This window comes from Bos mutus, chromosome 3 (assembly GCF_027580195.1).
Source record: "Bos mutus isolate GX-2022 chromosome 3, NWIPB_WYAK_1.1, whole genome shotgun sequence".
Lineage (NCBI taxonomy): Eukaryota > Metazoa > Chordata > Mammalia > Artiodactyla > Bovidae > Bos > Bos mutus.
In genome coordinates, this window is record NC_091619.1 from 26,459,663 (window position 1) to 26,484,519 (window position 24,857).

The 24,857-nt window shown below is 45.2% G+C and overlaps 1 protein-coding gene across 1 annotated transcript in view; it reads left to right on the forward strand.

Moving 5' to 3' along the window:
• NGF (nerve growth factor) overlaps positions 1 to 24,857 on the forward strand; it is a 58,489-nt gene that overhangs the window by 32,626 nt on the left and 1,006 nt on the right. The window contains 1 exon segment of the mRNA XM_005907356.2: positions 16,604 to 16,727. The gene's annotated coding sequence lies outside the window, so the exon portion shown is untranslated.

The following is a 24,857-nucleotide window of genomic DNA, read 5'->3' on the forward strand; positions in this document are numbered from 1 at the left end:
ATGGGATCTTAGTTCCCAGACCAGGGATCAAACCTGTGTCCCCTGTTTTGGAAGGCAGACTCTCAGCCATGGACCACCAGGGAAGTCCCGAGAGGCTATTATCTTTATTCAGCCTGAATTGAATATGGCTCATGACAGGGAATTCTACCGCAGCAGTAGTAGTTCCCGTTTGCTTGGTATCATTGGCAACCTCGTGTCAAGGTAGGAACCACTTCTCTTCCAATTCTGTGCATTCTCCCCAGTTGTGTCTCCTGGAACAATGGAGAGCAGCTCTTCTCCCCTCCCTGTGAAAGTGTTCCTAAATTTGTGACACCCCTAATTCATCCCGTCATTTTTATTATGGGATGATTTCCGGATGTCCTGCCTTCCTGGTTTGCCTTTATCATTTGCCACACTGGGAACAGAAGCATGGTGGATCTTGGGCAGAGCCTGTGGTTGCCCTCAGCTCCTTCACTGACTGGCTGGGCTGCAGTAACCAGAAAATGGCAGTGGCACAAGTCTAGTGGTGGGAGCATACCCCCAAGACAACGTCTCTGCAGCTCCAGCCCCAGAAGCCTGCATCCCAGATTTATGCATGGCACCTGGTGAAGCAGTGATGCAAGCTCAATGTGAATTCCAAGTGCATCATCATTTACCTGTGTTAGGATTTGGTTAGGGAGTTTATCAGTGAGGATTTGATTAAACAAAGTTTATGCTCTAACTGACTCCAGCTGGATCTCTCATCAAGGGGAAGCCCCAGTTCCCCTGCTGTTGTCCTTTTGTCCTTTCCACTCACAATTTCTCTTCCAAGGCATTTTCTCTGCATCTGATAATGCTGAGGTCACGATCACATTTATTTTGAGGGGTCAGTCTGGCACACCCAGCACAGCGGCTCTGTGATGAGGAACTTTTGTGTTCAAGGCATGGTGTACCCTGGGATATGGCCTTACCCTAACCTGTGAAATGAAATCATCGTGTCATGCTGCCAAGGCAATGCTATCATTGGGTTTGGGCTCAGATTTGGAATTTTTCCAGCAGAAATTGTATTCTCATAGACTGTTAATTGAAACATCATCAGGATTATCTTGTACAGTCACCAGAAGCCAATTCAGTGAAATCTGGGTTCTTGAGGGAAGGAGCTGCTAATTAGAAGTGGCTCTGATTACCTTTGCTTGGACTGTTTCTCCAGGGAAATCCAGGAATCACATCTCGTCAGCACAGGATGAAGAGCATGTCTGTTTATGATTTGTGCGAGTACTTCTTTGCCCTCACTGGAGCTGGGGCCAAGGCCATCTTCAAAGTCTTCTCTCAGTCTGTGTGTCTTTCTCTCATTTCTTTCTCCCTCTGGTTCCCCTCTCCTTGCTACTGCTCCTTTGCCCTCTGGGTCCCCCCACCTCTTTCCACTTTGGCCACTGCCCCCCACCCCTAACCTGGGTCATTTTCCTGCCCTCTCTCTCTCTGCTCACTTTTTCTGCTCTTGCACTTCCTCCCACTCTCCTCCTCTTTCAAGTGCTTCTTACTATATTTCCATCGTGCTCATTCCATGTCTTCAGTTTCCCTCTATGATGACATCAGATTTCCTAAGGGCAGGGCGAACCCCAGCTCACTGAGTTTGTCCCAGTGCCTGCAGGTGTTGGGCTGGTCTGATTCCATCTGTTCAGAACTCATTCATTCGTGCCACAAACACTCTTCAAGCTCCAAGCTGATGGGAAACGAGAGGGGCGTTTCTCCCTCTGTCCCTGACCTGGCCCCGGCCCCAGGCTGGCCCCTAATTGGAAGCAGCAGATTGAGCACCAGAGCCAGAGCCATCGTCAATGCCAGCATTACTCAGATGCCCCATGGCGCCCAGTGGGGATGGGGCCAAGCCACATAATTCATGGCCAGTGTGTGTGCTTCTGGTGTGTCTGCCAAAATGTCAGCCTGTAGGTGACAGCTATTGCTCACTGGTGAAAAGCCTTCTTGTGATTTGCACTCTTTCTGCTCACACTATTTTGAGAAGTTAGAAGACAGCAAGCCCGTCTCCTTCAATGGAAGTTTCTGAAGGCTGTAGACTGGGGGGCCAAAGAAATTGCCAGATTTTCACTCCAGAACTTAAAATGAAAACCATTAATCTGCTGCAACATAGCAGCCTGACTCCTAGTGGCAAGCCATTTACTCAATTCAGTATAATTCAATGTGGCAAATCAGAAGGAAATGCTTCTTTTTTGTCTAGGTGTCCTGTCTGTTTTTCATAGGATGAGATTCTCATTCTTCTTGGAAAAGACCATTTAATTGGCTAACAATGAAAACAACCAAGTCTTCTTTAAAAAAAAAAAAAAATCACTGATGGTGACTCACCCTCTTCTTTGCCTTTGATTCCCTCCTATTATATACATGAAGTGCTCCCTGCTGAGAGCATGAAGCCTGGATAATTGAACCCGGATTGAGTAATTTACACGGTTCTGGGAAGTAAAGTCAACAATCCACAAACTGAATCCACTTCTGGATGCTCATCCACCGAGGACCCTTGACATCCGATCACTCTGACTTTCTGTTCAGTGTTTACTGCTTTCGCCCATCCCTCAAACCAAAGTCATAGCTCGGTAATTTCTTGTTTTAGAAAGTGACAAACAGAACAGGCAGAGAAAACACTGTATATTTTGGAATAAAAATGAAATCATTAGGGTAAGTTTCTATTCTTGGTGACTGGAATTTTACTCTGGTTCTGATTAAGCACAACAAAGATATTGTATGTGATGTTTTCCTGTAAATGTATGAGATAGTTTTCTATTGCATGTCCATGAATGGAAATATTAACAGACTCCACTTGGCTCCATCAGGCTCTGGCTTGGTCTTCACACCCAAAAAGCCAACCAAGAGAGAATCACATCCTAGCCCAGAGTGAGTAGTTTCGTTCTTGTTGTGGTTTTTTGGCTTTTTTCACAGTTTCACAATTAAGAGGAAGTCTTATCCACAAAATATGACAGTACATGGAATAGACACATTCCCTTGTCTATAAATTGCTCAGTAAGTAACAACTGAGCATACTAAACATCTGTCTTCTATGCCTACATTACTGTCAGAATAATGGGTCCATCCAGACTCTACTTCTTGGTGGTTAGAGTATTTAAGTGAGGAGGGTATTTCAGTGTCTGTGGACTCCCTCAAGGTAGTAAATAAGGAGTCTCATGACAGAAAAGTGGCAAAGTCAAGGCATTCCATAAATCAGGAGATCCCCATTCAATTTTTAAGTGATTAGGTAAACTCAAGAACAGAGGATATGCAGGATCCCACCTATACATTATCCATATCACAGAAACAGAAACCCACTGTCAGTACAAAGCCCAGAGGACAAAGCTGTTGCTCCTCTAAACCATCAGATTAGTGAGTGTCTGGAGAAGGGTTATGAGCAGTGACCACAGAGCAGGAGCCCTGTGCTCTTGTCCTTCCTGCCACCCACTAAGCACTTGCACTTCCCCACTTCAAGTGGAAGTTTCCTTATCTGGAAACTGGGGATAATATTGATCTCCGAAGATTGTTAATAAGTACTTTAAAAGGTAATCTCTAGAAAGCCGTTAGTAGAATGTGTGGCAAATAATGCACAATAAATGTTACTTATTATTAGTGGTAGTAGTTGTATTCACTTTTAGCCCAAGGTTTATGCTGCTGCTGCTGCTGCTAAGTTGCTTCAGTTGTATCTGACTCTGTGCGACCCCACAGACGGCAGCCCACCAGGCTCCCCCGTCCCTGGGATTCTCCAGGCAAGAACACTGGAGTAGGTTGCCATTTCCTTCTCCTAACAGTAGTGCACCGATCCTCAAACATTTCACAGGCAGAGGGAAGAACCGGCCTCATTTTGGAAGACAAGTCACGTAATTCCTTCTTTACCTTTGGAAGTGTACATGTGTTTATTTACAATGTCCTTGATAGTTGCAGATACTCCTATTTTGAGAGAATTTTATCAAGGTCTAAACTACTGTTATCAACATTATTAGAAATACAAAGTTAACAATAATAACAAAACTCAGGAGAGAAAAAAAAAAAAAGCTTCCAGAATGAGTGCTGGGAAATAGTCTGATGGAATATGTAGATGGAAAGCAGGAATATATATTTCTAGACACAGCTCTGTTCACCACTCAGTTGGGAGTTATATGGAACATAAATAGCTCATTTAACTACTTGCAAGGGACTAAATGACCCCCAGCTTGGCCCTCTCCTGGCTCAGCAAGAGGAAGCCTTGAGAAACATTGGTCAGACTTCCCTGCCTGACTCCGGAAAGTTATTTAATCCGTTAGTGATGGTGGTAATGGTGACGGTGGTATTGATAGTGGGGGTGATAATGGTGACAGTAAAATGGTGGCAGTGGTGACGCTGGTGGTGGTGATGGGTGAATGATAGGCTGGCGGTGGTGAGGAAGTATTGAGGGAATGATGGTAGTGGTGATGGTAGTGGTGATCTTAGTGGCGACGGTGGTGGAAGTGACAGTCATGGAGGTGGAGGTGATGGTTGGAAATGATGCTGCTGTGCTCTATGGATCTGAATAAGAGACCTGACTTGTATAAATGCTGTGATCTATTTGAAAGGTGGGCAGAGAGCCACAGGACACTTAGGTACTAGGCCTTCATGAGCACAAATGCACAGAGCATTTGGTGCTGGGTTCGGCGTGTAACTACAATGTATGTGTTTCAAGACGCTTCCTTTCTTGGGAACAATGCAAGCAATACAAAGATGCTTAAGCAGACTGCTGTTCTGTTGTTGTTGTTTAGTCGATAAGTCATGTCTGACTCTTTATACCCCATGGACTGTAGCCCGCCAGTCTCCTCTGTCCATAGGATTTCCCAGGCAAGAGTACTGGAGTGGGTTGCTGTTTCCTTCTTCAGGGGCTCTTCCTGGCCCAGGGATGGAACTCCCGTCTCCTTCATTGGCAGGTGGATTCTTTACCACTGAGCCACCAGGGAAGCACATATACTGTTCTACTGGCTGTAAATTTTGGGAAGTTTTGCTTATTGAAAGCTTTTTGTTTGTTTTATTTTATTTTATTTATTTTTGGTTTTTATCATTAAAAATGTTTCAATCTTTATTTTGGGAATAGGGAAATCAGGTCTGTGGAGAGAAAGAAAAGTAGAAATAATTAAAAAGAAAGTTGAGGCTGCAATCCTGGACACAGATGGGTGGATACTGCAGGTAAGGAGGAGAGCCCTTTGTACACAAAGTGGACCATATCTGGCTCAGGCAGAGCTTAGAGGTCACCACAGCCACGCATAGCTGCACTGGATGAGTAGGTGCCCCAGGATAGACGGTGAGGACCAGAGCCAGGCTTAATGGCTGTGGCCCAGAGGGAGCTGGGGCTGCCAGTCAAGCACCTGCCTGGGGACAAAGGGTGACACTCTAGCCCGGACATGGTGGCATGAGTCCCTGGAAGGCCTTGGAGGTGCAGCTCCCTTTCACAGACAGAGGCGTGGTGCCAGGAACTCAGCTGATTCACAAAGAAAGGAGTGAAATGCTAACAAATGGTTTTCATTATCATTGTGCGGCCTCCACCCTCATTCTGTATGTGTGTGCTCTGCTTTTTTCTTTCTTTTCATCTTTTCCTGGGTTGTAACTAAACAATGAGGTGATTGCCATCCCAGTGGATTGCACAAGGGAACCGATGGCTGGACTGGAGCATAGCTTTCTCCAAAGAAATTCTGGACAAGAAAAATAAGCAAGCCAGAAATAAGGAGTTTGTTTTGCCTGACACCTGTGTGTTTTAGTGTTGGTAATGAAGGTGGAATGAGGCTTTGCTCAGAGCTAAGACAGTTGGTTCCTTAGCAGTGCACCTGTCAGCCCAGCCATGGGGCATTCTCCTTCCTAAATAAAACACCACATTGTCAACATGACAGGGGGGGCTCACCCAGTAATCCAGGAATATAAATTGGGACCTCTTGTTATTAATCAATATAATATTTTAAAAAATGATTTACTTTGAATAGTCTGGTGCAGCTGTGGGAAGAATTTTCAATTCTGTTGCATAAACATTCTTTAAGGGCTTCCCTGGTGGTGGCTCAGATGGTAAAGAATCTGCCTGCAGTGCAGGAGACGTGGGGTTTGATCCCTGGGTCGGGAAGATCCCCTGGAGAAGGGAATGGCTACTCAGCCAAGTATTCTTGCCTGGAAAATCGCATGGACAGAGGAGCCTGGCAGGCTACAGTCCACGGAGTCACAGAGAGTCAGACACGACTGAGCGACTAACACACACACACACACACACACACACACAAGGGCCTACTCTGAGACAGCCCCATGAAAAGAAAAACACCTAAGATCTCAAGAAGTTAATGATCCAGCAGATGCCAAAATCTGTCCCCAGTCCCTGGATGCCGCTGCTGCTGCTGCTAAGTTGCTTCAGTTGTGTCTGATTCTGTGCGACCCCACAGACGGCAGCCCATCAGGCTCCCCCGTCCCTGGGATTCTCAAGGCAAGAACACTGGAGTGGGTTGCCATTTCCTTCTCCAATGCATGAAAGTGAAAAGTGAAAGTGAAGTCGCTCAGTTGTGTCCAACTCTTAGCGACCCAATGGACTACAGCCCACCAGGCTCCTCCGTCCATGGGATTTTCCAGGCAAGAGTACTGGAGTGGGGTGCCATTGCCTTCTCCGAGTCCCTGGATAAGTGAGCATGAATTTGACTATGAAGATACCTTTGTGTTGATATTCTTCTTGTGATCTACTTTTCCTGTAAGGCAGCAATCACCATCGGCAAAGATGCTATGAACTCTATGGGGCCTGGCAAGTTTTAGTCATAGCTGGAGTAGCTTCCTTCCTCTGACTTGGTAAGGCTGAAGAAGATGGATTATTTCAAAAACAAATATCTTAGTTCGTTACTCAGCGTCTTTGTCAGCAAATGATTGCAGATAATCATCCTGCAGCTGCAGACCATGCTCCCGCACTTGCTCAGACGGGGCCACTGAGCATGTGCCTGGCCAGCCATTCCAAAAAGATTGGGATATAAACAACGACTGTAACGTAAACAGGATTTCTTTCTGCCAGAGACAGCCGGACAATGGCATGGGATGGACGGGGGGCATCACTTTCTGTTCTGCACCCAGCCTGCCAGTAACCCACTGCCAGATTATAGCTGAATGTCTTTAATGGTATTAATAAGAAGAGCTAGCATTTATGCAGCACCAGCTAGGTGCCAGGCCCTGGGCTAAATGCTTATTTCTTTTAAGCCTCTCAACAACTCAATTCTGACCTTTGAGAGGAGACACTGAGGCAAAGAGAGGTTAAGTCGCTTGCTAAAGGTCATACAGCTGATAAGTGGTGAGGCTAAAATATAAGCAGCCAGGCCTCAGGGCCTTGGTTAATTTGGCCATCAAGGGACATGCAGAGTCACTCTCTTTACAGCTCTAACAGCTTATAATTCTGTAAAATAATAATTGAGATTCTAAAATAAATAGTCTAAACTTGCCTCTTGAGTGACTGAGTGCCTGGTCTCTCTCTCTCTCTGTGTGTGTGTGTGTGTGTGTGTGTGTGCACTCGCGTGCACAGTGATAGACCAGGGAAGACTGTCCGCCTTCATCTTTGGAATTCCTAATTACCCACAGTGCTCTGGGCCCTGGAGACGGTGCGCTCTGTGGGTCCTTTGTTAGCTCTGGAGTAAATTTCCTCAGCGCGGGGTTTTGCTTTTGTTCATGATGTCATGGTCAAATAAGGCCTAAAAGAAGAAACACTAGAAGACTGAGAATGTTGCGAAATATAATTGTATGAGAATTAAGTGACTTTAGGGAGACAGCAGGTTTTCATCTCCCCTGATCTTTCCTCCTGAGGAAATGAAAGAGCTTGATGAAACTCCTTAAAGAGAGCTTTAATGCCTGTCAGCCCCTTATTACAGTTAGCTGGGAATTCCCTGGTGGCTTAATGGTAAAGAATCCTACCAGTGCAGGAGACACGGGTTTGATCCGTGGGTCGGGAAAATCCCTCGGAGAAAGAAATGGCAACCCACTCCAGTATTCTTGCCTGGAAAATTTCAAGGACAGAGGAGCCTGTAGGCTACAGCCCATGGGGTCGCAAAGAGTTGAACACAGCTGAGCGACTAAACAACAGTTAACCAGCCCATTGACATTCTGACAGTCTCCATCAGGCGTATATGATCTGTATAATAAGTGCCCAGTTGGGGCTGGGATTGTTAAAGACATACACAGGAAGTAGCTAAAATAGCCCAAAGCCTCCTGGCAAACACATACATGCAAATAAATTTTTCATTTCCAGCTCTTATCTTAGCCTCGGGTTACCTAGGATTCGCATGTGCTGCATGCCTGGGCAAAGCTGGGCTGCGTTATCTCTTTCATGCCTTGAGTCAGATTTTCTGAGTGTGAAGTCAGCAGACAAGCCAGGAAATGTCAGCACAGAAGAGCGAGGGAGCTGTCACTCGCTCCCTCGAGGGGTATGGAGTGGGATGGCATCTGATGTGCCCTTGGGACTCGGTATCCCCAGAATGTGCTGGCTGCCTGTGATCCATGTTTTCTTGGAAGCAGGGTGTTTGGGGTGCAACAGTTTTTGCAGTGAAATTGAAGTCCAGCTGCTCAATAGAAATAGCCAGATGCTGCTGCTGCTGCTGCTAAGTCACTTCAATCATGTCCGACTCTGTGCGAACCCATAGATGGCAACCCACCAGGCTCCCCCGTCCCTGGGATTCTCCAGGCAAGAACACTGGAGTGGGTTGCCATTTCCTTCTCCAATGCATAAAAGTGAAAAGTGAAAGTGAAGTCGCTTAGTCGTGTCCGACTCTTAGTGACCCCATGGACTGCAGCCCACCAGGCTCCTCCGTCCATGGATTTTCAACCAGATGGCTCAATGGCAAAGAATCCTCCTGCCAATGCACGAGATGCCGGAGATGCAAGTTCAATTTCTGAGTTGGAAAGATCCCCTGGAGAAAGAAATGGCAACCCACTCCAGTACTCTTGCCTGGGAAATCCCATAAACAGAGGGGCCTGGCAGGCTACAGTCCATGGAGTCACAAAAGAGTCAGACATGACTTAGCGACTAAACAACAGCAACATCTCATGGACTCTTTAATGAGTAAGGGTGGCCTTCTACAGGGATTTTTACATTCAAGTCCCACAGCTTGTCCGTTATCCCTTTTTCATGGAAGGATGAATTGCCTGCCTTTTTTAAAGCCCTAGAACACTGTGTCTGTTTAGTCAGGATTTTTCCCAGGTCTTTTTCAGGGCTGTGGATGTTTAGCTGGTCTTAATTTCTGAAGTTACATCTGAACTGCATTATAGACTTATGTATTGTAACATTGCTTGACCTGTTGCTTGGAAAACGTACCGCACACTGAGAGGAAAAGGCCAGCTCAAGAAGAGCTGAGGATAGTTAATCTGATAAAGCAAATGGAATAAAGAGCTTGGATCCCAGTTGGCTCTCATTGGCAGTGTTTTGTTTTCATTCATGTATTCCATCCCAGGTGTTCATCTCAATCTACAGTAGGCTGGGGGCCTTGGTAGGCACTGATATTATTAGATGTAAACCTTGATTCCAACCAACCCTAGAGTTCCCCCTTTTCCCCAAAACTTCTGTCTGCTCTTAGTCCCAAGTATGCAAACAATAGCCAGGAAAAGCCCAGCACAGAACTGAAATGGATCTTTTTCTTGTGGTTTAAGAATCAGCCAGTTGGAACTAAGGAGATATTTTCTTAGGGTTGCAGAAAAGTATGAAAAACTATTGGATTGTTTTTGGCGCTCAAATGTAGATCATAGATATATCATTAGTATTACTAAGCTGATGGGATACACTACAAGGAGTGTTATTTAGTAGCACATTCTTGCAAAAATGTATTGGCTTCAGCTCTGTTATGGAAAGCTGCTGTGTGCTTAGATGTCTTACCTTCTACCACATTCGTGTCATTGTGATTACCCATGTTATGAAAACCTCTCTATGGCACTGACATTGCATAGTTTGTGAATCCACAACTTATAGATCCAGTCGGGCAAGTACCATGACAACCGTGTCCCACCACATACCCCAGAAGGCTATACACATTTGTAGCAAATGCTAATTGATTTTGAACCTCAGGGTCAGCACCATGATGATTTCTTCCTTGAGCTGCCTCTCTGGGCAACTGCTAGGAAGAGTTTGTAATTTATCTGCGAATCTCCAAAAGAGCCATAGGACCATTACTCTTTTAGAGAAATGTGGCAAGACACTTCAGAATTGTCAGCATTGAAACTTTCAGTCAAAAAAAAGAATAGCGGTTTTGCTGAACCTGAATATCTTCCTAAGTCCTGTTGCCAGATGCTCTATTTTCCTATTGGTTGTGCCAAAACCACTAAATAGTTAAAACATGTCAAATCATCTCGAAACGGCCAAAACTGAATTTTTTTCCCCAAAGAAAGAGTTCCCAGTCAGCAAACCTCACAGTCATATTCCATACTAAAAAATGTCTGATTAGGCTAAAAATTATAAAAAGAGACTTTCAATGTAAAAGATTTCAGATTTTCTTTGTGTATAGGCTCAGAGTGAGAACTAACAGAGAGAGGGAAGAATTAAGGGGAACAGTTACAGCAATGAAAACCACAGCGACAGCACCAACACTCATTATTACACCCTCACCAACATGTTCTTGCTGCCCAACCTCCCTAGTGAGTTTTCCCAGCTCACAGAACTCCAGCAGGTGGAATTCAGGAGGGAGGGGGCTGAAGCTCACGCCATCTACTCTTGCATTTTGATGTGATGTAAGCTGGTCTTAGGACTAGCCGTTGGGTCCCAGCACCTGTGAGGGATGAGTGGTCTAAGAAGTCTTTTTGTCAAGCATCCTCCAATTTTTGGTCTTAAAAATGTCAGCAAATAGTCCTTGGGCTTGATAATAAGTTAATCATAGCTCCAACACCAAAGACCATTTTAAGTGGCATGCAAGGAGTTAAAAAAAAAAACTTTCAAAATTCACAAATGTCAATTATACCTAGATAATTCTGGGGATGGAGTGTGGGAAGGGAAGACAGGGACATCGTCCCCTCAAGAGTCTGTGAGCTGTATGCTCACACATTCTTGTTGCCTATGGTGTGACCATACCTGTACTTTATATTTTGTGAGATATGTTCATTTCTTGATCATTTTTCTTTATTGCTAGCTCATCAAAGCCAATGTCAAGTTTTCCATTCATCCTGTGCAGCCATGACTCTCAGCCCTGAGTTTTCCTTGGGGTCACCTTGGAAGCTTTACAAAATATAGTTTGTATTTCAAAACTGACCAAAATATCATTGAGACCTTATGAGAGTGAAAGGGAGGCTGAGACAAGTGTCAACAGAGAGGGCCATACAAACATGCTCAACTTCAGGGAGTCTTCAGAAGAACCTTTAGCTCCAGCTGACTCAAGGCTGATTGATCTTGGGTTTCGAGGCATGATCTAGACATAATGTTAATTGTGATATGGAAAGTTATGGTCAAGCAGGCAGCCTGCAGAAGTACTCTGACTCTTGAGTCGTCACTCTCTCTCAGCCCTGGTTCCCTCACTCCAGGGGGAGATTGCATTTGGAGGGGGGTCCTGAGTGGAACCCTCCAAAACAGTGCTTCTCAAACTTAGGTATGCATCAGTATCAGCAGTAGGGATTAAAATTCAGATTTGCTGGGTTTCACTAAACATGGCTAGGCCTATGGTAGAGCCTAAGCATATACATTTCTAAGAAATTCTGAGATATTGCTAGTATTATGGTAGACCTCACTTTGAGAAACACTGCTTTAAAGTCTGAGACCCAGCATTATCCTGGTCTAGAAGGAATACCAGATTACAGCAGTATTCCTTCATGCCCTGAAGAAGGAATAGAATGTGGTCCTGAGATGAGCTGGCATTTATTTCCATGCATTTATAAAAGTGAAAAAGCTCTCTGATTAAGTGATTACTGCATGAGAAAAGACAAGGCTTTAAAAATAGATATGCATTTGGGGCTGTTTGTTCCTAATATCATTGCATTAGAAATTGGTAATATTTAAATCAGATTTAATTTTAGAGCCCCAACCTTCACTAGCATGAGACTAAAAACAATGACAATAATATCTATGGCAATCACTTAGTATTTCAGTATTCTGGGCAGGAAATTGTTGTCTCCAGTAGCAAACTACCTGTACCTACACTGAACAAGAGAATACCAGAGGAGATGCAAGACAGGCTCTCAAAGATAGCAACCAGACATCTAGATGTGGTTGGCAGAGGACCCTGGCATGCAAAGGGGGCTATTGTGGTTGATCTACAGCCCATCCCCCAAGAAGGCAGTTCTGCCTAGGAGTTGTGGAATGTTTGATTTAGACTGACCATCCCTCCCCTTCAAATCAGCTAGATTGGAGGCCACCCTGGCATATAGTGGAATATATAGAATGTTTTCAGAGAGAGTCACTGTTACTTCCCTGATTGTTCCCTAGATTAAAGTAGGGGCTTTTGTGTCACATTGGAAGGTATAGTCAGCAGGTAGGCCACAGCAGTGAGTTCTGCAAGCTCACAAGTTTCTGCTATTGCTGTATAAGACCACCACATACTCTTCTCACCCTCCCCAACACCCCCTCCTAAGCCATGTGGAGCTTCTGGGGCTCTGTGATAGCTTTCCTTCCCTTCTTCCCTGATGAACTCCTATTCATCCTTAAGAACCCTGCTCAGATGTTACTTCCTCTACGACCTGGCCAGATAAAACAAATTCTTCCCTCTGCTGTTTCCCACATCATGTCAGAATTATCTATCATACTTAGCACATTGTGCTCTAAATGCTGCTCATGTATTTGCTTTCCTCACCTCTAGCTTCTTTGCTCTTGTATGTTGTGCTTATGTCTCATTCTTCTCTGTGTCCCTAGTACCTAGCACAGTGGCTGGTGCAGTGCCTGCAAGTTTAGAGTTTAATCAATGAAATAAATGAATCCCAGTGTTTGTACAGAAAGGAAAGCATTCCTTAGATGTGCAGTATGGATGCAGGCTGGAAATATTAGTGCCCATAAAATCATGGCAATCAGAGCTGGAAGGGACCTTAGCTAGCATCCCTATTGGTTCCTCATCTGTGGAGAAAGATCAGAGATGCCTAAAGATACTTGGCGACTTGGGCCAGGACAAAGTTCTGTAGTTTCCAGTCTGGTGATCAGTCAGATTTGGCCAAACACCCAGTTGAAGGGTTTGTGGACCAGGTTGATCAGATCCTGTTCCGGTGAGCGATGGAACCAGATCCCAGAATGCCCACCTCCTACCTGGAGGACCTGCTGTCCTCCCCCTCCTGTGCTCAGTTCAACTGTGATTCAGGCCTTTGCTACAAAATCTAACATTTTTTAGTGTTTGAGTAAGTGTTCATCTCTAGGTCTGAACCCCAGTTGAGGTTTGGAAGCTATTTCTGGTACTTCTGAAGAAAAAGGATATTTTAAGTAGAGTGGGTAAGAAAGAGAAAAGATAACATCCCAGTCCTTAATTTCACAATTTGCAGCCACAGGAAAATCACTCCAGGCCCTTTCCACCACCTTGTCATCCAGCTCCTCTGCATGATCAGCGATTTGGGGGCCATGGTGGCTTCACTGACCTTTGCTTCGATAGTACAAGCTGAGAGTGGGTGTTGCAGGGAGACTGAGGAGGGGGTCCACACTGGGAAAAGGCATGCTGGGAAATGGGGGTTGAGGGGTTGGAAAGATAATCTAGATAGGAAAGATAAAGGTGTCATTTGGAACTCCCCACCTACAATAACATTCTACAGTAGACATTAATATTTCACTCGCTCATTTGTAAAACTATCTCATGTCACCCTCCAGCTTAAAGCCTTCTGCTCCCTTCCCATTGCCTATAGGGTAAAACCGTAGTTGTCACTACACTCCTGCACACAGAGTTGCTCACTACATTCTTCTCTCTCTCCAATTCATTTCTTAGGTCTCTTTCCTACATGCTTAGCATCTTTGACTTGTTTCTACCCCCCAGGACCTTTGCACTTACTGTTCCTTCTGCCTGAAATGCCATCTCCCCAATTCCTTCTCATCTTTCAGATCTCAACTTGAAGATCATTTCTTCAGAGATGGAAGACCATTTCCACTAAGCATCCTGTCTTCAGTGGCCCCTCACTACACCCTGCCATCACCCTCTATCATCCTATCCTGCTTACCTGCAGGGCATGTGGAGAATATAAGACGTTATGTTGATTTATATGAGACTGTAAACCCCATGGAGTATAGACCTTGTTGATCTTACTCACTGCTGGGTCCCTAGCACCTAGGACAGTATTTGGTACATGGTAGAAATATATGCTCAGGAAATATTGTTAAATGAATGAATGAAGTGCCTACGTATCAGATCAGTTGCTCAGTCGTGTCCGACTGTTTGAAACCCCATGAATAGCAGCACACCAGGCCTCCCTGTCCATCACCAACTCCCAGAGTTCACTGAGACTCACGTCCATTGAGTCACTGATGCCATCCAGCCATCTCATCCTCTGTCGTCCCCTTCTCCTCTTGCCCCCAATCCCTCCCAGCATCAGAGTCTTTTCCAATGAGTCAACTCTTTGCATGAGGTGGCCAAAGTACTGGAGTTTCAGCTTTAGCATCATTCCTTCCAAAGAAATCCCAGGGCTGATCTCCTTCAGAATGGACTGCTTGGATCTCCTTGCAGTCCAAGGGACTCTCAAGAGTCTTCTCCAACACCACAGTTCAAAAGCATCAATTCTTCGGCACTCAGCCTTCTTCACAGTCCAACTCTCACATCCATACATGACCACAGGAAAAACCATAGCCTTGACTAGACGAACCTTTGTTGGCAAAGTAATGTCTCTGCTTTTGAATATACTATCTAGGTTGGTCATAACTTTCCTTCCAAGGAGTAAGCGTCTTTTAATTTCATGGCTGCAGTCACTGTCTGCAGTGATTTTGGAGCCCAGAAAAATAAAGTCTGACACTGTTTCCACTGTTTCCCCATCTATTTCCCATGAAGTGAGGGGACAGAATGCCATGATCTTCGTTTTCTGAATGCTGAGCTTTAAGCCAACTTTTTCACTCTCCACTTTCACTTTCATCAAGAGGCTTTTGAGTTCCTCTTCACTTTCTGCCATAAGGGTGGTGTCATCTGCATATCTGAGGTGATTGATATTTCTCCCGGCAACCTTGATTCCAGCTTGTGTTTCTTCCAGTCCAGTGTTCCTCATGATGTACTCTGCATATAAGTTAAATAAACAGGGTGACAATATACAGCCTTGACGAACTCCTTTTCCTATTTGGAACCAGTCTGTTCCATGTCCAGTTCTAACTGTTGCTTCCTGACCTGCATACAAATTTCTCAAGAGGCAGATCAGGTGGTCTGGTATTCCCATCTCTTTCAGAATTTCCCACAGTTTATTGTGATCCACACAGTCAAAGGCTTTGGCATAGTCAATAAAGCAGAAATAGATGCTTTTCTTGAACTCTCTTGCTTTTTCCATGATCCAGCGGATGTTGGCAATTTGATCTCTGGTTCCTCTGCCTTTTCTAAAACCAGCTTGAATAACTGGAAGTTCACAGTTCACATATTGCTGAAGCCTGGCTTGGAGAATTTTGAGCATTACTTTACTAGTGTGTGAGATGAGTGCAATTGTGCAGTAGTTTGAGCATTCTTTGGCATTGCCTTTCTTTGGGATTGGAATGAAAACTGACCTTTTCCAGTCCTGTGGCCACTGCTGAGTTTTCCAAATTTGCTGGCATACTGAGTGCAGCACTTTCACAGCATCATCTTTCAGGATTTGGAATAGCTCAACTGGAATTCCATCGCCTCCACTAGCTTTGTTCGTAGTGATGCTTTTTAAGGCCCACCTGACTTCACATTCCAGGATGTCTGGCTCTAGGTCAGTGATCACACCATCGTGATTATCTGGGTCATGAAGATCTTTTTTGTACAGTTCTTCTGTGTATTCTTGCCACCTCTTCTTAATATCTTCTGCTTCTGTTAGGTCCATACCATTACTGTCCTTTATCAAGCCCATCTTTGCATGAAATGTTCCTTTGGTATCTCTGATTTTCTTGAAGAGATCCCTAAGGGAATAGAAACCTACCATTGCTTCTAAGAACTACAACCTAAAACTGAATAGAACTTTTTCTCTCATTGTACAAGCTCCCTAGCTCCTGATTCCTAAAATGTGTCTTTGCTAAACTTTGATCTCTGAGATTGTCATCCTAGTTCTGTAAGAGCTCTGTTATCTGTCAAGTGGTTGTCTTGCTTTCTACCATGACTTGGTCTGGAGTTTCATCAAGGCACCAGCTTGTTCTTCGTTGTCAGGACTTTATCTTCTGAATAATTTACCTTAGATATACTGGTCCAGAGTTGGGTATGCTATATCTGTGTGTATGATGTACAGAAGGATTCCATTTTGATGCTGGATTAGGGACCTGTTAAGCCAGACTCTGATGTGGGACTAGAAGCACCTACACAGGGCATAAGATCAACCATAGACTGTGTCCAGGGAGAAACCAAGAGTTCTGGCACCAGACTGAGAGGTGGGTGCCGCCCCAAATCTGGGCAAGGTCAGGCCCCTGGCAATTTTGGTAGCTGAGCTCTGGCTTCTTTGGCTCTGATGCTGGCAGAGTCCCAGCACTCAGGAAAATGAGGTTTATCCTCTTGCTTGGGGCACAGCTACCCATCTGCTAGACAATGTACTGAAGCAACCATCTAATGCCAGCTCTCTCCTCCCACAGAGTCCTGGCCTGGGGTCGTGCAGTCCAAGGGGCTGGATGGCATGCTGGACCCAAGCTCAGCTCAGCGTCTGGGCCCAATAACGGCTTTTCCAAGGGAACAGCTTTCTGTCCTGGCCACACTAAGGTAAGCACCTGCAGGGCATCTGGCTCACCAAGGTTCCTAGTTCTAGAGATGCCAGGGTAGCTGGAAACAAGCCTGTGGCTGAGGATGGGACTTCGGTGCTAGCTGTCAATCAGAAGGGGCCCGGGTGGCTTCTAGTGATGCCCTACATGTGGCCCTCCTAGCCTGTCTGGAGAGAATGTCACTCTTGCTTTCAGGCTGGTCCCACAGTTTTCAGGGACATGATTAGAGACTGAGCCACCCTGTCTAAAGGATCAGAACACAGGACCTCCAATAGACAAACAGCACCAGTCAGACCCTCCACACAGCTCATGATCTGTCTGAACAAGTGATCTTAGGAGACTGAAGGTCCCTGATCACTCTTCATGCCCTTGCCTGTGGAGTGGAGGGTAGGGAGAGCTCCAAGTCTGGAAACAAGGGTGATCTCCACTTCCACGAGGCTTCTGCCTGCAGTCAAGATATTTACTCTTACTGTGTCTCAGTTTCCTTCTCCATAAAATGGGAAGAATAAAACCCACCTGCCAGATTTGTTGTGCTGGGTAATGAGACAATTATGCCCAATAAACCGATAAGATGTAATTATGATCTCTCCTCATTCATTTTGAGATGTCTCTAAGAATTCAGGCAAGTAGATTCTGTTTCCATTCTGCCCTGAAGTAGACGATAAATCCACAGGTGCCCACACCTGCTAGTGGTTTCTGACTGCATTCTTCTGTCATGGACATTGTAAGTGCTTTTGGATCAAGCCTGCATGATGCTGAGAAAACCTGATAAACCAGATAAAATAATTAAGTATCTAATTACTCCCTGGATCTGGATTTATGGCTTCAGGAAGGTAAAACTTATAGCCTGCTGAACGGAATTTTCATTTTGATGTTGGAGGCTGAATAAATGCAGCCCAGGATCCATCAGTTATAGTGTGTGTGCAGCCTCAGCCCTCTCGCCTCCAGAACAGCTGAGGCAGAGCAATGCTAAGTGCCCGCCTACAGAGCCTGCCACTCACCAGCTGCATAACCCCAGGTCACCGTGCCTCTCCGAGGTCCATTTCTCTCCTCTCTAAGATTCAAGGATTGGACAGGATGTTGTTGTTAGGTCACTAAGTTGTGTCCAACTCTTTGCAACCCCATGAACTGTAGCATGCAAGGCTTCCCTGTCCTTCACTATCTCCAGGAGTTTGCTTAAACTCATGTCCATTGAATCATTGATATCATTCAACCATCTCATCCTCTGCCACCCCTTCTCCTCCTCCCCTCAATCTTCCCCAGCATCAGAGTCTTTTCCAATGAGTCAGCTCTTTGTATCAGGTGGCCAAAGTATTGGAGTTTTAGCTTCATCAACAGTCCTTCCAATAAATATTCAGGGTCGATTTCCTTTAGGATCGACTGGTTTGATCTCTGTGTCCAAGGGACTCTCAAGATTCTTCTCCAGCACCACAATTCATAAGCATCAATTATTCAGCACTCAGCTTTCTTTATGGTCCAGTTCTCACCTCCGTACGTGAATACTGGAAAAACCATAGATTTAACTATATGGACCTCTGTCAGCAAACTGATACCTCTGCTTTTTAATATGCTGTTTAGGTTTGTCATGGCTTTTCTTCCAAGAAAAACTGCAGGAAATGCAAGTTTTCAGGCCCCACATCAAACCTACTGAATCAGAGACTCTGGGGATGGGCCATCCAGTCTATAGTTTAATAAACCTAAAATCAATGCAGATTCTAATGCATTGAACCTCTGGACTTGATCAGCTCCCACATGCCTTCCAGTTCATGCTTCCCCATAATAAATTCAGCCTGGGAGACACTAGCAGAGGAGCTGGATTTTATACTGTCAGTGCCTTTCTCTGCGGCAGCCTCAGGGATTTCTCCCTGGGAAGCTGAGGGGCCCTAGAATTCCTCTCTCACTCCACGCAGGCCCCAACAACCAACTGTGTCCCAGTCTTTAGAGCTGAAGACAGCAGTCAGTTTACATTTGGAGTGGAGGCCAAGTGTAAAACACGAAATGACTCCTGACCCACACTCTAATGTGGCGAATGAGATGGAGAAGGAGGCTGGATTTTCTCAGCCACAAGGATTTCCTCTCCAGCTAGCATTTCGTGACCCTGGTTCACCAATGTAATCGCTAGTCTAAGAATCACTAACAGCTCCCTCTCAGCACTCCTCCAGCCAAGGCAAGGATTCTCTCACTCCCTCTACAAGGCATGTCCAAAGGCATGCTCAGCAGGCCTTCCAGCGCCGTTGGCCGTCCTGGCCACAGAGATGGACCAGTTACTTAGCTCTGCCCAGCAGCTTCACCACCTATTCAGGTGAGAACATCTATGTGATTGCAATCACGTGGTGCAGGAAATTTCTCTTATTACTGGAGTATGTGAATGACTGGAAAACCACAGAATGTACCTCCAGCCCAGAAGAGGGCAAGGAAGCTGGGTGGGCCTTGAATAGATGGAAGAAGGCCCCCGGCGGGTCCCCCCACTCTTCGTCATTTATCTTCCATTCTCGTGGGAGCAGGACAAACACAGACATTCACACATTAAACAGAACATGTTCCATCCTGCAAGCCCCTAATTGCATCTTCCCCAGGTAATCATTCTACTCACAGGTCTCTGCTTAGTGAAACCCCAGTGAGGGCTGTCACCACGTCAGAAGTAAGGCTTCAAAGTTTGTTTTTAAAAGTAAATAAATAAACCCCTCCCTGGTTCACATCAACCAAGGACAGAATATTCTTTTGTGAACTGTGCCTTGTACTTTAAATCACTAGAATAAAATACATACTAATTTTTTCTTTTCTTTCTTATCTACTCATTATTCTTTAAACAAAAGATTTTTTTAAAGAAGATTATAGGGGCATACTATTATGAGTAAGTCAATTTAGAAAAAAAAAATCCTTTTGCTCTAAGGCCTAAAGGAGAGATATATTTGCAACATTTTAAAATCTTAATGAAATAATAAAGCAATCTCTTCATGATGCAAATCTCCATTGTGTTCAAATACCCCCAGTGAGTACAGGTTAGGGGCTTCCCAGGTGGCCGAATGGTCAAGAATCTGCCTTCCAATGCAGGAGGTGCAGGTTGGATCCCTGGGTGGGGAAGATCCCCTATAGAAGGAAATGACCAACCCACTCCAGTATTCTTGCCTGGGAAATCTTATGGACAGAGGAGCCCGGCAGGATACAGTCCATGGTGTTGCAAAAGAGTTGGACATGACTTACCAGATAAACAACAACCACAACCACGGGTTACCTTGACAGTGTATTGAGGAGCAGCATTAGACTTTAAGAACTCTGTGTAGTCAGTTGAGTAGAACCAGCAGAATTCTAGGCAGAGCAGAAAACTTTATGATTGCTTACACTCAGTGTCAAAGTTGGAAGATACCATAAACAGATGGAGAAATGAAGGGACACAGAAGGAAGAGACTTGTTCACACATTCAGACTCTTAGAGGTGGAGCTTCTTGTGAGGGTTAGGTCACCTGCACGGGAAAAGATGGACGGGATGCGCATCTGCCTCTAGGGACTTTGCCCTTTAAAGGGGAGGATAAGAGTAGAATATAATGCTGTAAGAGAATTTTAAGGAAATGCTTCTCCTTTATGGAGAAGGAAGAGAGTTGGTCTCTCTGAAAACAGGAAAAGCTCCCCAATGGACGTGGCATTTAAGTTGACTCTTGCGGCCAACAGGAAGGACTCTGACCAGCAGAGGCGGGGAGCAGGAAAGGCACTGGTTGGTGGGGGATGGGTAAAGGGGAGAATGCCTGGCACAGAAGAGCCTGAACTGAGGGCAGCGGCGGGGAAGCACAGAGCCGGCACAGCCTGTGAGGAGATCTGTTTGCCAGGAATGCAAAATATGTGGAGGGAGTAGATGGAAGGCAGGGTCTATCTGCCAGGCTGAGCGGTCCTAGTGGCTCCCTAGACAACTGCTCACCTCTGGATCTCCTGAGCATGGTGATGTGATCAGAGTAGTGCTTTAGCAAGTTAAATGGAGCAACCAGGGATGGTAGGCAACCAGGACATAAGTTGGGAGACTGTTGCATGACCTGAACCAGAAACACAGAGGTGAGGACAAAAAGCACAGTTTCAAAAGATGACACTAAAACAGACAACAAGGGCTGGATGAAAGGCAGAGAGGAAAAAGCAGAGTCCAGTGAGGAGCTGAGGCCGGGAGCTGGCAAATGAAGCAAATGGTGGTTCCAGTAATAGAAAACAGAGATGCAGAGAAACATGTTTAGGAGGATGGGGAGAGAGGCTCACAAGAGATAGTAGCTGTGAAACTACTTTCACAAATCATCAAGTGGCCCAAAATGGGGAAGCTGCTTTTGAGTAAGGGAGAAGGCAATGGCACACCACTCTTGCCTGGAAAATCCCATGGATGGAGGAGCCTGGTAGGCTGCAGTCCATGGGGTCGCTAAGAGTCGGACACAACTGAGTGACTTCACTTTCCCTTTTCACTTTCATGCATTGGAGGAGGAAATGGCAACTCACTCCAGTGTTCTTGCCTGGAGAATCCCAGGGACGGCGGAGCCTGGTGGGCTGCCGTCTATGGGGTCGCACAGAGTCGTTCACAACTGAAGCAACTTAGCAGCAGCTTTTGAGTAAAGAGGAGAAAGGAGAGGATGGTGGTCCTAGTGGGGACGTTGAAAATGAAGGTTCTTGTTTTGGACGGCTTGGTTTTAAAACATCGACACCCGTGGGGAGTTGCTTATCACGAAACTGGGAGTTCAGAACTGGCTTTCAAAGGAGAAATTGGACCGAAGATCCTGGCATGGGCATCAGCTGCACAGACATTTCAGTTGACTCTGTAGAAGAGGATGAGCTCAGCAAAGGGGAGACTGTAGAATGAGGTGAGAGCCTCTGGTAATGGGAAATAGGGAGAGGTATGTCCCTTATTAGTTGGTGATGGACAGGGAGGCCTGGCGTGCTGCAATTCATGGGGTCGCAAAGAGTTGGACACGACTGAGCGACTGAACTCAACTGAACTGAACTGATGTCCCTTATTATCATTAAATAAATTTGATGACTACATTGTAGTCTTTTCATTTCCCTATCCAAACTCTTAAGTATTACTAATATGGATATGAAGGGATGAATTTCCATTTCATTTCTTCTCCCTCCATCTACCTGATAAGAGATAACATTTCTGAGAAGCAGAAAGAAATGAAACAAGAAAGGGAGCAAAAGCCAAAGACTTGAATTAGCAGCCAACTGACTAATCAGCTGGACATTTATCTGGAAGACCATTAGCCTGCAGAACCAGTGACGGTCAAAAAGCCAGATGTGTCACTACCTCCTCTGCATGGCTGGCTGGAGAACTGGAGCAAACACAAACATTTTTTGAAGTAACCAAAGAGAAAAGAATTTGGTGGTTTTATTCTTGGTATCTTACCAAAGAGCTGTCTAGCAGCTGAAGAGAAGCACATTACCGAGAAGAAGAATGCACTGCTTTAAAACAGATTAGGAATGCACCATGTGGTCATATGCACAGCATCCAAAAGAAACCAGGCGTCGTGGTGGAAAGAAGGCAGATGGTGAGCTACTGAGGACATCCCCATTCACTCTCTCACTCACTCTCCTTGTAGAGTTTGAGGACCTTCTACATGCCAGGCACTGCACATGGCCCCAGTAAACTCAGATGGCACCACTTCCAAAGTGCTCTGAGGGAAACAGACAAGTAAACCATGATTCACAAAACAAGGAGGGGTAGTAGGGTTAGGCCCAAACCATTAGAGCAAAAAGGGGTAGAAAAAACCATATTTTTGTTTGTTTATTTTTTCATGAACAAGTATCAACTTTTATTCAATTAAATTAACTGACGAGAGAACCAGTAAGATGTTATGACCAAGTCCAAGGAGAATTCAAAGAATAGACATGTAAATGTAAACACTAAAGAATATTGAAATGAATTTGCTGAAATGCTACAAAATTGGACAGCAGCCAGAGACAATCATGAACAGACAATAATCGCCCCCTCCAACCCCGGACAATCACATACATTTATATCATTTTTCTAAGACTTACACAGTTGAATATTAGCTTAACAATAGTCGATTACAGAGAACAGATGGGGAGCCCTCAGCAGGAACACCCTGTGATTGTATTTTTCTCATTTTTGATGCCTCTCATGACGTTTCCATCAAAAAAAGTAAATCTATTAAATCTCATCCACTAGCCATGCAGGTGGATGAGACAGGCTCTGTCCTCCAGGACCTTATATACAACTGGTGGGGAGATAGTCTCAAATCATTAGGCTTGAAAAGAAGCCTGACTGAAATAAAACTATGTGCTATGAAAAGACGTGGATGGAGTGTGCTTCAAGAATGAATTAGCAGCAATATAACTGAAGAAAATAAATCCTTGATCACAGGACATTGGAATGACTCAGATGTATAAGCACCTATTTAATCCTAACAACAGCCCTGTTGTTAGTGTTTGTGGTGGTTTAGTTGCTAAGTCATGTCCAACTCTTTGCAACCCCATGGACTGTAGCCCATCAGGCTCCTCTGTCCATGGAATTTTTTCAGGCAAGAATACTGGAGTGGGTTGCCATTTCCTTCTCCTGGGGATCTTCTTGACCCAGAGATCAAACCCATGGATTCATGCCTCCTGCCCTGCAGGTGGATTCTTTACTGCTGAGCCACCAGAAAAGCCCTGAAATAGTGTTTATTGCCTGCTTTTCATCATTGAGGAAATCAGAGCTCAGAAAGATTAAGTAGCTTTCTGCTAACAAGTAGCAGGACTAGGAATCCAAATGAGTTTTCCTAACCCTAGATCCAGTGCAGAGTTCTTTTCATTACACTGATTTAGTAGAAAAGAACACACACACACTTCTGAACTTGAGAATGGGGAGAGATGGCTATTGGTTGGGTGATCTGAGAAAGTCTCAAGGAAGCAATGGTACCCGTGCCAGGCTGGTAGAGTGGGCAGAGAGCAGAATGACCTGGGGGAGAGATATGGGAAGGGAGTGCATTGGAAGTTTAACACCCTGTCTAGGGGGTGCCTCTAACCCTACCAGGAAGATCTGGGGAAGCTTCCCAGAGGAAGTGACATCTGATACACATCTGCAAGTGTGTGTAGGAGCTCACCAAAAGTGTGCTCAAGAACAGAGCTAGTTTCACAGCAGGTTGCCCTGGGGGTGGTCGCTGGTAGGCAAGTCAGTGCAGTTGGGTGCAGAGTCCCATCTGGCAGGAGCTCAAAGGGGCCTGCACTGCTAGCAGGGACAGATGATTTACACTATTTGGTCTATTCTTACTTAAGATTAAATGATTTTTGAAAAGACACACTTAAGAATGAAAGAGAAAGTGGAGGAGGAAGGAAGGGGGGGAAGGGTAGACTGGCTTAGTAGGGGGTCAGGTTTAGATTCTACTTCTGGTTCAGTTTTTGTAACTGTCGGCCTATTAATTCATTTCTGTGGATCACTTTCCTTGCATATGAAAGGGAGATAGATGATAAATCCTAATCTAAATCACAAGCTAACAAGAAACTTGAAGTGAATGCATTTGAAAAGCTGAGAAACATCACTCATGAAAAGAGAAAACATTATCAATATCATGCTTACAAGCATGCACCGGTGGCTGAATAGCTAGACTGGCTCAGACGTCCCAGAGCTATATACTTTTTTTTTTTTTTTTTGCCAGGCATGGATTGGCATGTTTGTGGATTTTCAATCATCAAATCTCAGAGCTGACCTGGTGCTCCTACCTGCAGAGGGTGGGTTCAAGGCTGAGGCTTCAAGACAAATCCCCAGCAGCCCTTCCCACTGCCTTCACAGGGGTTCAAACCATTGGGCAGGGCACAGCGCTGGGAGAGGTGTCAGACTCACCCTCCCCAAGCCATTCTGCTGCACACACACCACCTGCCCATGGTGACTGCCTCACTGGGAGGTGGAGAACTCAAACGATTCTTTAAGCAGTGCTACCAAGTTCATACCACACCACTGGGCAGAATTTCTGGGACTCTGTGCGTCCCTTCCTAGAAAAGCCCACCCCTTCTGGATGAGGTGCCCAGATGGCCAGGTTGTCTGAGCCAGCCCTGTTTAAGTCTGTCATCCTAGTGTAACAGTCGTAGCATCGCCTTTCACTCTCAGAAGGGCCCCAGTTTGAAATTCCAGGGTCACCTTACCCTTAGCCACCAGGGGAAGCCTCCTTGTC